The 18,826-nt window shown below is 42.2% G+C and overlaps 1 protein-coding gene across 2 annotated transcripts in view; it reads left to right on the plus strand.

Annotated features, from left to right (window-relative positions):
• Positions 1-9,254: 9,254 nt before the first annotated feature.
• Positions 9,255-18,826, plus strand: part of LOC127578669 (casein kinase II subunit alpha) — a 79,268-nt gene continuing 69,696 nt past the window's right edge. The window contains exons 1-2 of one of the 2 annotated variants that reach the window (XM_052030933.1): positions 9,372-9,656; positions 15,188-15,217. The gene's annotated coding sequence lies outside the window, so the exon portion shown is untranslated. Of the gene's footprint in view, positions 9,657-15,187; positions 15,218-18,826 lie in introns of both variants that reach the window. The other variant, XM_052030932.1, reaches the window with a different exon arrangement.

The raw sequence follows: 18,826 nt of genomic DNA on the forward strand, positions 1-18,826 counted from the left end.
ACTAGCTTATAATGGCATCTTGGTCGGCATGGACCAGTTGGGCTGAAGGGCCTGTTTCTGTTCTGTGTGACTCTAAGTCTCTATAAAAGGCTTTAGTGAAACAAAGCCATTCTCAAAATGAATTCTTGTACATAGGATGAGGCAATTGATCCTCATTTTATCAGCTTGCAATGAGGTGTGCACAGTGACATTCCAAAAAGTTGCTGGACTGGATTTAATAAACCTCTTCAATGCTTGCAGCCTGCAGATTTTTTAGACCCTTTGAATGCTTGAGACAGTCAATACCAACCTTGACACAGTAAAGACATATATTGGGAGATAGAAAAGGTGATAACTCACCAGTGCCTGTTTCACATTACAGAACGCTTGACTTTGGACATCCCTTTATATGAACAAGCTCCCATAATGTCATTAAGTTCAAAAGCCGCACGTACAGTATGTACAATACATACATTTTTTCTTATGAAGAGCCAAGCTAGTTTCCCCTCTCTCTCCACTTTTTGTCATTGTTCCTTCTTATCAGTCTTATGTACTTTTGATGCTAATCCTTGTGATACTATGGCAGTGTGGTTACCATATGGAGTAATTTTTATGTATTTTCTGACTTATGGACAAAATTGACTTATGGATGTCTGTAAAAACAGAATCTGTTCTTTTTACCCGGGATTGGCCTGTATTGCAAAAAGTCAGCATCTAATCTATTTTGCTTTAAAATGCAGTGCTTGAATAACACCCATTCCCAATCATTTTTCTCTGAAATAATGATCAAAACTCACAAAACATGGCGATAGGTAGTCTGAGGAAAGCTTGATCAGGTTAGGCTTGTATCTGCTGGAGTTCAGAAGAGGGAGAGGAGCCTTGAAACACAAAATCCTGAGTGGTTTTGACAGGGAGGATGTGGAGAGTGTGTTTCCTCTTGTGGGTGAACCATGAAAGCTATGGGTCACTGTTTAAAAATAAGGGGCGTCCACTTAAGACAGAGATGAGGTGAACTGTTTTCTTTCAGCGTTCTCAATACTTGCTTCCTCAAAGGGCAGTGGAAACAGAGCATTTGATTTTTTTTCCTGACGTATTTTTATGTATTTTTTATAAGTAGATCATTCTTGATAAGCATGGGGCTGAAAGGTTACTGTGGGTAGATGAGAATGCAGAGTTCAAGATGCAATCTAACCAGCCATGATCTTATCAAATGTGGAACAGGATGGAGGGGTGAGTGGCCCACTCAAGCTCCTAACTTGCATGTGTCTAACATCTAATTGTTGTTTATTAATGCAGTCAGCTTGTTACTTTGTACTACAGAGACATGTTCCCTCACTGTAATTGCCCTCGTCATTTTCCGTCAGGGATACCAGCCAGGGTTGTTTACTCACTTCCGTTTTGTTCTTAGAGTGACACCCTTCGCACAGTGTTCCTGGTTCAAGGCCCCTGCCAAAGGTTCAAGCCCAAAAGTGCAGCTGATGAAGCTATTATGTTGTTGTGTGTTTTGGGCTGGACCTTGGACTTTGCTGATAAGCTCTAACCACAATAATACCTATCAGGACAACACCAGCAGCTTCAAAACAAGGGAGTGTACTTTATTAAGGACTAACAGCAAGGTTCACCAATGCATGTTACTTAAATCTTATATACGCATGACAATATAATTTCTTGTTCTTCTTCTCCTCCTTCTCCTTTGGGTTTGAGGATGACTTATTTCCACCCTGGTTTTAAGAGTTCTGTGCTAGCTAATGAGGGCAATGTGGGTACCACAGACCCTTCCATAGATGGGGCAAGAGGTGGCTGATGAGGCGGGAAAGTGGGTAGTTTGTGAGGTACTGCGTTCCTTCCACTGCTTACATAGAGCTTCCGTGTGCTCCCATTGCAAGTCCTCAGGGTGCTCATACTGCCCTGAATGCTCCTACTCCATTTCAAACTGTCATGGCCCAGAAGTTCCCAGGAGATGGTGGAGGTGTTGAACTTCTACAAGGAAGCTTTGAGCACAAATTTTACTCTATTCACCTAGTAATCTTCTTCGACCACAGAGCTGGGAATAGAGTGTCTAATATGGAATGATATGTAGCCAACCCTATGCAGCCAACTAGCAGTAACTAGGGCCTCAGTGTTGGAGATCTTGGCCTTGGAGAGGATGCCAGTGTTGGTTTGCTTATCATTGAAGTGAATTTGGAGGATTTTGCAGAGACAACATTGTTTCTATTTTTCCAGTGCCTTGAGATACCTGCTGTAGGTAGTCCAGGTCTCAGACACAAATAGGAAGGCAGGGATCATTGCTGTCCACTAGACCATAAGTTTGTACCAGGCCTGAGGTCTTGGTCTTCGAGTAACCTTTTCCTCAATGGATCAAAGACTGTGATGCCGCATTGAAGTCTGTGATGAATTTCATCTTTGATGTCTGCCTTCACCGAGAGATGGTTCCCAAGATCTGAAAAGTGGTCCATGTCTTCCAGGGTTCGCTGAGAATCTTTATTGTTGGAGGATGATGGTCTTGCCTCTGCTTTCTGTTAGCCAGACCAAAAGTTTATCTTCTACACCATGAGCTTTTATTTCCTATGGTATACTCTCTCTCTCCCCACCCCTCTCCCTCCCACCCCTTCTCTCGCGCTCTCTCTCTCTCTCCCCATCTCCCCATTCCTTCTTCTCTCTATCCCCCTCTCCCTGTCACGCAAGAAAAAGGCACTGACATCAAAGATCAGCGATAATCTTGATGAATAGTGCACTAGCCTGGAAAATAGGTGACAGAGAATGAATCATTAATCCAAAAGCAAAATACAACAGATGCTGGAAATCGGAAATAAAACAGAAAACTAAAGTTAGTTTGAAAGGACCAGTTAGTTTGCTAATCAGTTGTTTTGCACTACTTTGCCATTAAAAACACATAGATGTTATGTAACTAAGTGCTGCCAGGGGAAGTGGTGGGAACAGATACAACAGCAACATTTAAAAGGCATTTAGATAGGCATATGAACACGCAAGGGATGTAGGGATACAGACCATGTACAGACAAATGTGTAGTTTAAATTGGCATCATGGTCAGCACAGACATCATGGACCGAAAGGCATGTTCCTGTGCTGCACTGTTGTATGTTCTAAGCGAGTAACTTTCATTTAGATTATTTTGTTAATACCTGAAAACTCATGTCATCTCAAGCAATCTAAATACGTGGTGATGTGATGAATTACTAACAGCCCATATACTCTTGAATTTAGAAGAATGAGTTTAGAAAAATGATATGTGATTTCACTAAACCATGTAACATTCTTGAAGGATTTTACAGCTAAATTCAGGATGCTTTTGTTGACTGGGGTGTCTAGGACAAAAGGGTAACAGATACAAAATAAGTTGTCAACCATTCAGGACTGAGCCAAGGAGAATTGCCTTCTCACAGAGGGCAGTAAATATTTGGAATTCATTGCCAACAAAGCAGTGGGGGCTCTGTCACTTAGTACATTTAAGTTAGAGACTGATAGATTTTTTGGATATTAGGGTAATCAAGGGATACAGGGCCATTGCAGGAAAGTAGCGCTGAGGTAAAAAGTCAGCTCTGATTTTATTGTATGGCAGAGCAGACAAAAGAGGCTGAAAGGCCTACTCTTGCTAACATTGTCAAAAACCTTCAGGCTTGAATTTAAAGTAATCGCAGAAGAGAGAAGAATTAGCAGGGAGCTGAGACTTTTTTTCACCGAGTGGATGTTAGGGGTATGGAACTCACTGCCTGAGGGGCGGTAGAGGCAGAAACCCTCACCTCAAATACAGAATGCTGGAGAAACTCTGCAGGTCAGGAGGGAAATGAACAGTCAACGTTATGGGCCAAGATCCTTCATCAGGACTGGACCGAAACATCGGCTATTCATTTCCCTTCGTAGATGCTGCCTGACCTGCTGAGTTCCTCCAGCATTTTGTGTCCATTGCTCCAGATTTCCAGCATCTGCAGAATCTCTTGTGAAACCCTTACCTCACCTGGGTGTGTACTTGAAGAGCTGACTGTAGGGCTACAGAACTAGTGCTAGAAGGTGGGATTACCAATCACCAGGTACCAAGGGCAATCTATTGAGATGTGCGAGGGAAATGTGTGGAGCCATGTGAGGAAACGAGGACAACCTCTGTACAAATAAATTTTCCCCTGAATTGGAATCTGGAGCAAGAAACAAACTGCTGGAGGAACTCAATAGGTCGAACAGCATCTGTGGGGGGAAATAGACAGTCGACATTTCGGGTTGGGACACATCATTCCCCAACACTGCACTGCCCATTTCTAGCTCCTACCCAAGATTCACAAACATTTTTTTTTAAAGACAGTCCAGATGAAGGGTCTCGACCTGAAACGTTGACTATCCATCTCCCACCACAGATGCCGCCTGACCCGCTGAGGTCCTCCGGACATTGTCTGTGCCTTCGGATGGATATTAAAGATTCACTGCCATAAGCAAGTGAGATTGCACATCCCACCCCACAAGTGCCATTTGGTATTCCATGGCCACCATCACCCTCCTCTGCTGTGTTCAAACTCGAGACCCTAAGGGACCTTGACAGGATGGATGTGGAGAGGATGTTTCTTTTTGTGGGAGAATGTAGAACTGGGAATCACTGTTTAAAAGTAAGGTGCTGTTCATTTAAGAGTCAGGAGGCAAAACATTTTCCTCTCAGTGAGTTGTGAGTATTTGGAAATCTCTTTCTCAAAAATATGGTGGAAGCAGAGACTTTGAATATTTTTAAGGTAGTTAAATAGATACTTGTTAAAGGTTACTGCAGGTAGACAAAAATGTGGATTTAACATTATAGTCAGATCAGTCATGATCTCACTGAATGGAAAAAAAAAAGGCTCATTAACTGGGTGGCCTACTCTTTGTCTTAATTTGTATGTTCATGTTTTTTGATTGCCATGTTAATCCATACATGTACAAAAACCTCTGTGTCAGTTTCATGGGGTAAAGGCCATCAGTTTCTCTGTCATTGCTATTCCTTGCAACATGGACTTAGTAGACTGAACAGCCTGTTTCTTTGTTGGGATTACGTACAAAGGTCCTTCCCAAGACAATTGGTCAAAGTCAAAGTCAAAATCAATTCTAGTTTATTGTCATATGCACAAGTCCATGTGTGCACAGGTGCAATGATAAACTTACTTGCAGCAATATCACAGGCACATAGCAGCAGATAAGCAGCATTCACAAGAAAAACATAACTTAAACATAAATTATGCACAATTTTTACAAGAAAGAACACAATTAGAACAAAAAAATGAAGTCCATAGTTGTGCAAAGTGGTTGTTATACTGAGGTAGTGATTAGGGTTGTGCAGGTTGGTTCAAGAAGTGAATGGTTGAAGGGATGTGGCTGTTCTTGAACCTGGTGGTGTGGGACTTCAGGCTTCTGGACCTTCTGCCCAATGGTAGCAGTGAGAAGATGGCATGGCCCGGATAGTGGGGATCTTTGACGATAAACATTGCCTTCATGAGGTAGCATCTCATGTATACTACCGATGGTGGCGAGGGATGTGCCCATGATGTATTGGGCTGAGTCCACTACTATCTGCAGCTTCTTATGTTCCTGTGCATTGGAACTGCTGTACCAGACCATGATGCAACCAGTCAGGATACATCTGTAAAAGTTTGTTAGAGTGTTTGGTAACATGCCGAACCTCCTTAACAAATGAAAGTTAAGCCAGCATCTCCAGTGTAACAAGAACAAACTTGGCATTTCAAAATAATTCAGTATAAATAAAGCTCCCAGGAAGCTTTTCTGAGGGGGTGACCAGAAACTCGATGGGAATTGATGACGTTATACCAATGAGAGGTTTAGCAACACACGTGCTGGAGCAACTCAGTGGATCAGACAAAATCTGTGGAGGGAGATGGACAGTCAATGTTTCAGGTTGAGGCACTTCATCTGGACTGAAAGATGGAGGGGAGAGAGCCAGTGTAAAGAGGAGCAGGGAAGGGGTGGAGCAAGAGCCAGCAGATAGCTGGATTGAGGTGAGGAGGGGTGGCAGACAGGTGGAGCAGGGAAGAGTGGGAACAGTGACAGAATCTGGGAGGTGACAGGTGAGGTTCTGAAGATGATGGAATCTGATACGAGAGGAGGATGGAGGATGGAGCCAAGTGAGGGATGCGAGTAGTGGGGGAGGGGAAATCAGTGGGAGGTGTGTGGGTGATGGGCAGAATGTAGTTAGAACTGGGTAGATACGGTAGTGTAGTGGTTAGTGTAATGCTTTACAGCGCCAGCAACCCAGCTTCAATTCCAGCCACTGTCTGTAAGGAGCTTGTATGTTGTCCCCGTGTCTGTGTGGGTTTCCTCCGGGTGCTCCGGTTTCCTCCCACATTCCAAAGACGTACGGGTTAGGAAGTTGTGGGCATGCTATGTTGGCGCCAGAAGCGTGGTGACACTTGTGGGCTGCCCCCAGAACACTCTAGGCAAAAGATGCATTTCACTGTGTGTTTCGATGTACATGTGACTAATAAAGATATCTTACCTTATCTTGTCTTAAATCAGGAGGAGAGAGTAAAGGGACAGATGGAGAGCAGTTTACTGGAAGTTGGAGAATTCAATGTTCATGCCGTTGGGTTGCAGACTACCCAGGCGGAATATGAGGTGCTGTTCCTCCAGTTTGTGTTTAGCCTCACCCGGCAGTGGAGGAGGCCGAGGACAGACATATTGGTGTAGGGATGGGGTGGAGAACTAAAATCGCTAGCAACTGGGAGCTCCAGATGGTCATGGTGGATGGAGTACTGGTGTTCGACAAAGCAGTTGCCTAGTCTCACCAATGTAGAGGAGACAAATTGGGAGCACTGGATGCAATAAATAAGGCCAGAGGATTTGCAGTATTGGGGGAAGAGGAACTCGAGAGTTAATTTTATTATATAAAAAAGAGGGTTTAACAATTATTGTGGTATGATTATTAAGAATGCATTTTATTTCATCAACAGTTTTAAGGGTTACCAATTCAGCGATATTTCAAAGTGCATCTATAATATATAAAGAGACCATAAGACCACAAGACTAAGATATAGGAGCAAAATTAAACTATTCGACCCATCGAGTCTGCTCTGCCATTCAAACATGGCTGATTATTTTTAACTCCATTCTCCTGCCTTCTCCCCGTAGCCCTTAACCCCCTTACCAATCAAGAACCCGTCAATCTCTGCCTTAAATACACCCAATGACTTGCCCTCCACAGCCCTCTGTGGCGACAAATTCCATAGATTCGCCACCCTCTGGCTGAAGAAATTCCTCCTCATCTCAGTTCTAAAGTGCCCTCAGATCCTAGACTCTCCTACTGATGGAAACATCCCCTCCATGTCCACTCCATCCAGGTCTTTCAGTATTCGGAAGGTTTCAATGAGATGCCCCCCTCATCCTTCTGAACTCCATCAAGTACAGGCCCAGAGAGATAAAATGCTCCTCATATGTATGGAGGTTTAACAAGTGGGTGATTTAAGATTTGTTTTATAGTATATAGAGACTAAATAATAATGGGGTATTTAGGAGTGTAATTGAAAGATGTTTAACAGTTTCAAAAATATATTAACAATTTGAAGGGGTTTATACAATAAGATGCATATTAAACAGTTTTTACAACATAACGGTAATAAAGAATGCATTTATTACATTAAAAGTTTAACAATTTTGTGGGTTTGAAAAGGGTATTTTGTTAGGAGAGGTTTAACAATTTGGAGATTTAAGGGTTAATTTTATTATATAAACAAGGACATAACAGCATGGAGTATTTAAGAGTATGTGTTATATAAAGGGCTTTGGTAATTTTGATGTCTGCAAGAAAGCATATTAGTATTGGTTTAATTATTTGTGGTGGATTTGAAGATGCATTTTATTTTACATTAAGGGGATTAACTATATGTGAGGATATTCAACAGTATGTGTTTTGACAATTTGGGAGGTTTATTAAGTGTGCATATTGCTACATAATTTATGGGGGATTGATGATGACTTCAATTACGTTAAAAGGGATGTAGCAATTTGAGTGTGCATTAAGAATAATTTGAAAGTGCACTCCTATTAAGTCAAAGTCAAGTTTATTGTCATAGAGCCATACAGCACGAAAACGGGTCCTTCGGTCCAATTGGTCCATACCAAGCAAGAACAGTGAACAGTCCCCTAGTATGATAAGATGGACCTCACAGTCTACCTCATCATGCCCTTGCATCTTATTGTCTACCTGCACTGCACTTTCTCTGTAACTGTAACACTTTATTCTGCATTGTTATTGTTTTTTTCCCTTGTACTACCTTGATGCACTGATGTGATGAAATGATCTGTAAGGATAACATGCAAAACAAAGTTTTTTCACTTACCTCGGTACATATGAACAATAAACCAATTTAATTTACCAATTTAGGTGCAATGAAAAACTTACGTGCAGCAGCATCACAAGCACATAGCATCAGATGAGCAGTATGAAGGGAAGTAGATGTTCTTGAACCAATCTGTATAACCATAGTCAAAGTCAAGTTTGTCATGTGCATGTATATGTATGCACAGGTGCAATGAAAAACTTACTTGTAGCAGCCTCACAGGCACATAGCATCAGATAAGCAGCATGAAGAGAAGTAGATGTTCTTGAACTAACTTGTTCAACCATAATCAAAGTCAAAATCAAGTTTATTGCCATGTGCACAAACATGTAGGCACAGGTGCAACGAAAAATTTCCTTGCAGCAGCATCACAGGCACATAGCATCGTATAAGCACCATGAAGGGAAGAGGCTGTTCTTGAACCAACCTGTTCAACCATAATCAAAGTCAAAATCAAGTTTATTGTCATGTGCACATACATGTAGGCACAGGTGCAATGAAAAATTTCCTTGCAGCAGCATCACAGGCACATAGCATCGTATAAGCAGCATGAACCATCTTGCATCTTGAACCAACCTGTACAGCCATGAAGTCAAATCTGTCATGTGCATGTACATGTGTGCACAGGTGCAATGAAAAACTTACTTGGCAGCAGCAACACAAGCACATAGGATCATATACGCAGCATGAAGGGAAGTAGCTGTTCTTGAGCCAACCATAATCAAAGTCAAATTTATTGTCATGGTCACTTACATGTAGATACAGGTGCAATGAAAAACTTACTTGCAGCAGACACAGCATCAGATAAGCAGCATTCACAAGGGAAAAAAAGCATAAATTAAAAGAAGAAAAGAAACAATCAGAACAAAAACACACCCATCAGCACCTTCAAGTCATTGCCTGCAGCAGCCCCCTTGGCAGAACAGGGAGCAGGGAAGAGGAAGGAGTGGTGCAACAGGTTTAGAGTTCCCCCCCCCCTCCGCCCGCTCCCCAGCAGCCGGGGTGTGCGCGGCGGACGGTGTTGGGCAGGGCACAGGCCGGCGCAGCCTCGTTGTGGCGCGGGGCTGGCGGGGGAAGCGCGGCGCCGCCATATTGTGGGCAGTCGGTGTTTTCCGTGCCGAGTCGGGCGGTTCGGAGTTAAAGGGGAGGCCGCGGCCGGACGCTGCTCGGAGGGGGAGAGGAGAGAGAGAGGGGGGGGGGGAAAGAAAAAAAAAAGAACAGGAGAGACCGAACTACACGCACGCAAAAAAAAATTAACTGAAAAAAAAGCCCCGACCCCCGTCCCCCCCCCCCGCCTCAAGCAATTACCTCCCGAAAAGAAAGAGAGAGTGAAAAATAAATCGGCGCTGGCAGGTGAGCGGGTGGTGTAATGGTGGCGGGGGTGGGGGGAGTCCGGGGGGGGAGTGGGTGTAATGTCCCCTCGTGGGATTGTGGGTGGGGTGGGAGAAGGTGGGGGGGGGGGGGGTTGGTAATGGGGAGGGGTTGTAATATGGGGGGGGGAAGGGGGTTTGTAATACGAGGGGAGGTGGTTTCTAATGCGGGGGAGGGTTTCTAATTCGTTGGAGGGGATTATAATACAGGGGAGGGGGTTGTAATACAGGGAGGGTTTGTAATATGGGAGGTTGTAATACAGGGAGGGTTTGTAATATGGGAGGTTGTAATACAGGGAGGGTTTGTAATATGGGAGGTTATAATACAGGGGGAGGGGGTTGTAATACAGGGAGGGTTTGTAATATGGGAGGTTATACTACGGGGAGGGGGTTGTAATACAGGGAGGGTTTGTAATATGGGAGGTTATAATACAGGGGGAGGGGGTTGTAATACAGGGAGGGTTTGTAATATGGGAGGTTATAATACAGGGGGAGGGGGTTGTAATACAGGGAGGGTTTGTAATATGGGAGGTTATAATACAGGGGGAGGGGGTTGTAATACAGGGAGGGTTTGTAATATGGGAGGTTATAATACGGGGAGCGGGTTGTAATACAGGGAGGGTTTGTAATATGGGAGGTTATAATACGGGGAGCGGGTTGTAATACAGGGAGGGTTTGTAATATGGGAGGTTATAATACGGGGAGCGGGTTGTAATACAGGGAGGGTTTGTAATATGGGAGGTTATAATACGGGGAGCGGGTTGTAATACAGGGAGGGTTTGTAATATGGGAGGTTATAATACGGGGAGCGGGTTGTAATACAGGGAGGGTTTGTAATATGGGAGGTTATAATACGGGGAGCGGGTTGTAATACAGGGAGGGTTTGTAATATGGGAGGTTATAATACGGGGAGCGGGTTGTAATACAGGGAGGGTTTGTAATATGGGAGGTTATAATACGGGGAGCGGGTTGTAATACGGGGAGCGGGTTGTAATACAGGGAGGGTTTGTAATATGGGAGGTTATAATACAGGGGGAGGGGGGTTGCAGCACGGGAGGTTATAATACAGGGGGAGGGGGGTTGCAGCACGGGAGGTTATAATACAGGGGGAGGGGGTTGCAGCACGGGAGGTTATAATACAGGGGGAGGGGGGTTGCAGCACGGGAGGTTATAATACAGGGGGAGGGGGTTGCAGCACGGGAGGTTATAATACAGGGGGAGGGGGTTGCAGCACGGGAGGTTATAATACAGGGGGAGGGGGTTGCAGCACGGGAGGTTATAATACAGGGGGAGGGGGTTGCAGCACGGGAGGTTATAATACAGGGGGAGGGGGTTGCAGCACGGGAGGTTATAATACAGGGGGAGGGGGTTGCAGCACGGGAGGTTATAATACAGGGGGAGGGGGTTGCAGCACGGGAGGTTATAATACAGGGGGAGGGGGTTGCAGCACGGGAGGTTATAATACAGGGGGAGGGGGTTGCAGCACGGGAGGTTATAATACAGGGGGAGGGGGTTGCAGCACGGGAGGTTATAATACAGGGGGAGGGGGGTTGCAGCACGGGAGGTTATAATACAGGGGGAGGGGGTTGCAGCACGGGAGGTTATAATACAGGGGGAGGGGGTTGCAACACGGGGAGGGTTTGTAATATGGGGGTTGTAATATGGCAGATGGGGATTTCTAATATGGGGGTTATAATACATGGGGTAAGGGGGCTTGTAATTCTGGGGGGGTTGTAATATGGAGGGGAAGGGATTTGTGATACTGGGATTGTAATTCGGGGAGGTGGGAAGGGGGCACGCAATATGCGTTGTGGGGGTGGGAAGCGGGCACGCAGTATTCCCTGTGAGGGGGTGGAAAGGGGGCCTGTAATATGTTGGGGTGATGGTAGGAGTGGGAAGGGGGCTTGTGATATTTGCTCAGGGAGATGATGGGTTGTGGGAGTTTGCATTGCTCCCTCAGGGGAAAGGGCAGGTGGTGGTGGTGAGGGGAGGAGGGTGCTTGCAGTCTTCCTTCAGGGGAAAGACATTGCGGGGGCTGATATTGTGTCTTTTGTGCAATACTTGGACAGGTCATTTTTATACCCTGATCTCTCTCCCAATGATTGTAATCTTCTTTCTGGCCACATGTGGCCCCAATTACCGTAATGGTTACCCCATCTTAACGATTAAGACGCAAGATATTTGTAGTACTCTTTTCTGCATGTTTAAAGTAACGTAGTTCCCTTTCTAACAGTGGATAAAATCAGCAAATGTTTGAAGCAATCAGGTCAGTCAGCATCTGCAGAAAGAGAAACAGGGATAATGTTTCAGTTGAAGTCCCTTCATCTGAACTGAGGACCTTTGACTTGAAACACTAACTGTGTTTCTATATCTGCAGATGCTGGGTGTTTCTAGTACTTTCTGTCCTCATTGAGGAAACACTGTCAGGAAAGGATAGAAAATAAGTTTGGCCAAATGGATGTGAATTTGCACAAAAGCAAAAAGCTATGGATGCAGGAAAACTGGAAAAACTCTTGGAAGTACTTGGGTCAGGCAATAGTAAGAGAAACAATTTGTACATCAGGACAATGACTCTACATTTCTTTGGAAGGACCTTTTTTCCTTTGGAGTTTTCAAACTTGTGGGGATGGAGTACTGGGTGCTGTAAAGCAATGTGTCTTCAAGCGTGGCCTTAGTTGTCTGACCTTGGCGCAAACCTTTCCCCCGGGCTGCATTAATACCCCATGATGTGGTAGGTAGCATGATCATTACCTTATTGGATTTGTATCCAGTGGCTTGGTCCATTGGTTCAGAGGTGTGATTTTGAATGCTACCATGACAGATGGGGAATTTATATTCAAGTAACTAAATTCAGAATAAAAGCTGGTATCAGTAATGATCATGAAGCTACCAGACTGTTGTTTAAAACCCTGTCTGGTTCACAAGTGTCCTTTAAAGAAAGAGATCTGCCGTACTTGTCTGGCATTGCCTTTGTGATCGACTGCGCCATTCTCCCCTCCCCACCCAATACCAAGTTCAGGGAAAATTATGGATAGTCAAGATATACCATTAATGGCAGCCATGTCCATAATCCCATAAATGAATGTATTTAAATCATTGGAGGCCTGTTTATGTGTTTAATCTCAGTCATTCATTTGCAGGAAAGGTGGAAGTGGAAAAGAAGCTTGTAGGGATTAAAATAAAAAGATGTACTAGTTGGGTTTGTGTGATCTAATGTTGAAGGATTGAACTTTTATGTAGGAATGGTTTTCTAATGGTAAAATTCAGAATGCAGTAGACTGACAAATATATGCTTTTAAATCTATCATTTTATAATCTGTAAGTATAAATTGGGTATCGAGTGACTTAACTTTTGGGAACCTGAAGGTTTTTGGGACAATTTGATATGGAATATTTAGTACTAGTATGATGGCAGCAATGTATGAATTGTCAGATTGGGCCTGTAGAAAACACCATTATCAGAAATCAGGTCTTAGATGTGGATTTCTCTATCAGTTTTCACTGGAATGACATACAATTGGTTGCAGTTTGGAAATGAATATTTTTAATTTCCCTTCACTGAGATTTCAGGGTGTTCTATTTAAAGTAACTTATAAATAGATGCCTCTGGAGATAAAAAAATATGTATTTCATGAAAGATATTCCAATGCAGCTTTCTTTTCCCCAGGTCTATTCTTCCTCTGTTACTTAGATCAGGAAAGGTGCTGAAGATCATTCTGATTTGTCTGCTGAGTCCATGTTGCTTAATTCAAATTAATAGATAGTTCAAATCATTTTAATGAAAAATGATTCAAATTATTCTATTTCAAATTATTTTGCTGCAAAATTTATGACTTTAACAACTTTCATAAGCTGTGTTTCTTTGCAGGGAAGAAACAAGTGGACTGTGGTATGATTTTTGCAGGTAGCTGAGACTAGAAGTTATTCACTTGGGAGAGGCGATCAACTAGTTTATTCACTGTGTGTGTGTGTGTAAATTTGGATGTTGGAAAAATGGTTACTGTTGAATACAATAATTCTAAAGACTACCTTTCAAATATAGAATGAGTTATAAAGAAAGAAACATTATTTTGATGTTCAACAGATACACTGAATAGAAATAAAAACAAGTACAACATGAGATTGCACAGCACACCTGTCAGTGCACAAAAGGAAGAAATAAGTGTTTATCTGAAACGTGTACCTATTTTTCTGATGTTTGAATCCCTTGAAACTTGGGCTTCCATTGATGTTTATTCCAGACTGTGAATTAACTCCCAAATTATGGAGAGAAGAGTCATAAGAATTAAGAGAAGGGAAGTAAAGTTGATGTGTACATAAAGCTCAGAAAGGTTGCAGCATATAAAATTGGGCCATTTGGCTCATTGAATCTGTGCTAGCCATCTGTAAGAACATTCCAGCTTTCTCAGATGCCTTCCTCTTCCTCAACAGAAGACTGTTGAGTTTGATAAAGACATGCTTCATAACATGAGCAGAAATTGAAACGAAAGAGTTAGATCCTGGAGGAAATGTTGCGGTAGTCTATGCTGATGGCGTCAGTATGTGTCAAACAGATCTCAGTAGTACATGCAGGGATGTAAAAGGTGAAATTGAATGCAGAGAAATGTGGAGTGATTCTTTTTAGGAAGAATGAGGAGCACTAAACTAAGTGCGAAGTGTAATAAACCAAGTGCTACAATTTCCAGTTAGATGTAAGAACTGTGCATGTATAAAGCTTTGAAGGGATGCAGGGCAAATGGAACAGATTTCAAAAATAAGGCATGTGGAATCCTCGTCTTCACAAATAGACGGATGGTGCAAATAAGTTGTATTGAACCATTAAAGTATCAGTATGCCATTTGGTATTGTAGCCACTTCTGGCCACCACACTTGAGGAAGGATGTCAAGTCCTTTAGTGATTGTACCAAGCATAAAGGATCAGCTATATGGAGAAGTTTTCCAGAAAGCAGATGAATTTGAAGGTGTTCCTGGTAGTTAAGAAGGAGTGGATTTTGATGGTAGGAGGTCCATAATTAGAGGACATGGATTCAAGATGATTGGCAAATAAACTAGAAGAGATTTCATTTTTTGCTGAAGTGTTGTGATCTGTGATACAGGGAGTGCAAGGTCTGGAAACACGATGATTTTCAAAAAGGGAATAGAGGGGGAAAGTATGCTTGGCCGTGAAGAAAGTCGGGGGGAGTGGGCTAATTGGACTGTTTTTACAGAGAGCCACTGGCAGGATTGATGAGCTAAAGGCCTCCTTGCTGAATCATTCAACGTACTTTCAAAATTTTGTAACAATTTCCATTGTGCTTTGAACTCAGAAGTTGTAAAAAGCTTCAGAGGTTGGAAGTCTGGGAAATCAGGGCATGAAAGTTATCTTTGGACTTTAAGAAGGACTAAGTTTCGATCTGTGTTTTTGTAATGATTACCACCTCTAGCTAGTATGTAGATATGTTTACTGGTACTACTTTCATAAATTACACTTCCTGATTTTTTTACTTTTTTTGTTGTTTTGGTATCTGCTTTCAGATAAACGGTGGATATTTGAAAGAAGCAGTAGTAAGTCTTTATTTTTGTTTTAACCAGCTGGAGAGGCCATGGTTTGACATACCGAAGTGTATAAAGGATAACATCAGAACTGACTTGCTTTACATTAATTGAGTTGATGTTTGGGTAACATTTTGGAATTTTAGTTGTGTTTACAGTGTAAAATTCTTTTGTGCTTTTTATGGTGGGGTTTGAGAATGTTGATTAAAATGGGAGAGAAAATTAAATATTATAAAACTGAATGTAGTATTTGGGCCAAGATTTATTTATTCCCTTGTTAAAATTTGTTAGGAAATTTAAAGAATAGGCTAAAGTTCTGATCTAGGTTCTAAGCCTCTTCTAAAATAATCATACAAAAGGTGTTTGTTGGTAATCAAACATTAATCACTTGTTTCAATTTAAAATTCATAAAGGTTGTAGATTTTTAATAGTAATACACAAAAAGTGCTGGAGGAACTCAGCAGGTCAGGCAGCATCCATGGAGGGAAATAAACAGTCGATGTTTCGGGTCAAGACCCTTCATCAGGACTGGAAAGGAAGAGGGCAGAAGCCAGAATAAGGTGGTGGGGGGGGAAGGGGGAGGAGCACACGCAAGCAGGGGATAGGTGAGTTCAGGTGATCAATTAATAGTATTTTCTTATCACAGTGAGATTTTTGTGATGGTTTGAGTGTTGCAAATTTGGGCTGAATGGATTGTTGCAATATTTTTAACCAGGTAACTGCAAAGAAATTGAGTCAGTTGTGATCTGAACTGTGACGGATTATTTCAGATTCACTTGCAGGTGTTTTCTGTTCTATTTGAAGGGCAGGATTAACTGATTGGATGTGTGTTCATGGCTGCTAAGTGTGTCCCTTGCAGTTTACCATTGAACCTGCCAAACTCCTGACCAAGTTTTGCAGGCTGGACCTTGGGTTGAAGTCTACACCAGCTTATGGATCATCAGCGCATTGAGGAGGCCATGTGACCAGTCCCCATGTGCTGATGGTATATGATGCTTCATCCTCCCAGATGATTGACAGAGAAGCCCTTGAAGACATTTCTCAGTTGAGTCTGTTTTGGAGTGTGTGGGGTGGGGTTGGGGAGAGAGACTTCTCCCTATCCCAATACCAAAGTAGAACACAGCAGAGAAACATCACCAATGTGAATCACCTTGATGAATTTTAAAATTAGATACTAATCGTGCAGCTGGCTTTTATTCTCTTTATAAAATGCACCAAACTCATGCCAACTAAGACCAAAGCTCAAAACTGTCCCTTTCCTGTCCCCAACTGGATTGAGCCAGCAACCTTATCCCTTCCTGAGATCCCACTCAGTCACAGGCCTCTTGCCAAAAAAAAATCTTGGAGGATCCTGGATTGCTGAAAATGGAGACTATGTGCTGATGCACAGGCAAAGAAATTAAGCTCCCTGCGGCATGACAAAGGACCCCACTGATGGGGGGACCTTGCCACCTGAGTTTGAAGGTAAGCACTGGAACTCTGTATAAAGCAATCCAGTGTGTTAATTGTCAGTGTACAATCACGTCACAATTAGTAAGTGCAAATCATTCTTTGTTAATGGTTTTAAAATTTGTTGATTAATTTTGGAATCTGGACTCTGCTGGCACATCCCTAATTACCATTCCGAAGGCAGTGGTGAGCAACTGCCTTGAACTACTGCAGTCCAGATCTCTTTTGAGTGTAGTGGTAATGGACCATGGATTTGGAATCCTACATAGGCCAGACAAGCATGGCAGATTTCCTCCTGAAAGGCATTAGTGATCCAGGTGGGATTTTAAATAATCCAGTAAATTTTTCGATCATCATTACTAAGACTCATAAAAATTTCAGTTATTAACTGAATTTAAATTCCATAGCTGCTGTGGTGGGATTTAAACTCTGATCTCTGGTTTGTTTGTTCAGACATCTGGATTACTAGTTTAGAACTTTAACCACTGCACTACCCATGTTGGGGGAAAATGATAAATTTTACCAGTGCACATAAGTCTCCAGAAGCTAAAGACTATGAGAATAACTGGCAGATGTTCTTGTACTTAGACTGTGGTTTAACAATGACAATTGTTTTTGTTGCTGTTGAAGTGGGGTTTTATGGAAGGTTGCTTGCTGTCTCTTAAGATGGCAGTCTAAGTTCAGTTAGAAAATTCTGGATTTGGTAGAGGTTTGCAGGTAAGTGGCTTGCAAATTTCCAGTTCAGAAGAATGAAGTGTTTGCAGCTATAGATTCAAAAGATGGAAAAATGATCATTCTAATACCGTTGTCAATGATGTAAATAGCACAGATAAATGTACAATGTAGTCTGCATCTAAGCCACATAAACAGCATTTTCACCAATTACTTTACTGTCGACCACGTACGGTCATAGCAGCACTACAATTGTGCAGTTGATATTGGAAGAAGAGGAAAGTTTTCTCTGAAATGTGCACTTTGTTGTTTTCCAGTAAAGTGACCACTTGAGAACAGGTCCTGAGGTGATTTTTTTTTAAACTGGCAGTGATGGGTTCTAAAAGTCAAAAGTCTCTTGATAGACATGTCCAAATTCACAACTAAAAAGATGGTTAGTAGTTGAATGAACAGGAAAAACCAGTGGGATTGAAGGTTGACTGTTCCGTTGGACCTGATGGCCTACGCCCTTGGGTCTTAAGTAAAGTGGATGCTTTGGTTTTGATCTTCCAGACTTCCATAGATTTTGGAAATGTCCTACTATATTGGAAAACTGCAAATCTATTTTTGGAAAGGAGGGAGACAATATTGGAATCTGTTATTAAGTTAGCAGCAGGATCTTTACAAATGGAGCAGTGCTAACTCCGCTTTGTGTTTGACAGATTTATCAGAATTCTTTGAGGATGTAATGAGCATGGATAAAGGGGGGTCAATAGATGAGGTGTATTCAGATTTCCAAAAGATATTTGATAAGGTGCTACCTAAATGGTTACTGTACAAGATAAGAGCGCATGGAATTGGGGATAACATTTTATTATGGAAAAAGGATAGGCTACTTCAGTGGTTTTCAAAGTGAGGGGGAGGATTATGGTAAGTTTTAAAAAAAAATGGGTCACTATCTCTGCTTATGTAAATACCTGTGTGCAGAGTGGACACATTATTATTGGAAAGTGAATGTGAACCATCCAGTTAAAGTTGTCACCTGGAAAATTTGCTTGAAAGCCTAAATAGCAAAACAAAAATTGGATTAAATGAGTTATTTTCAATTTGGCAAGTTGTAAATAGTTGCGTGTGTATAGATTAAGTGAATTTGGGTGTGTATAGATGAAGGCAAGAATTTGGCAGATGGAGTATAACGTGATTATCCACTCTTGATAGGAAGAATAAGGAAACATAGTATTGTTTACAAAATGCTGCTTTGGAGAAGGATCTTTGTGTTCTTGTCCATGAAACAACGAAAGTTGGTATTCAAGTGCAGCAAGTAATTAGAAAGGGAAGTGGAATATTAGCCTTTATTGGCAAAAAGGGTGACATGTAAAAGTGGGGAAGTCTTTCTGCAGCTGTACAAAGGATTGATGAAACTATACCAAGTATGCTCCTTATTTAAGGTGAAGTATGCATGAATTGGCATTAATTCAGAAAAGATTGGCTAGGTTGATTCCTAGAATGAAGTGATTAGTT

The sequence above is a fragment of the Pristis pectinata genome, chromosome 16 (genome assembly GCF_009764475.1).
Source record: "Pristis pectinata isolate sPriPec2 chromosome 16, sPriPec2.1.pri, whole genome shotgun sequence".
NCBI classification, from domain to species: domain Eukaryota; kingdom Metazoa; phylum Chordata; class Chondrichthyes; order Rhinopristiformes; family Pristidae; genus Pristis; species Pristis pectinata.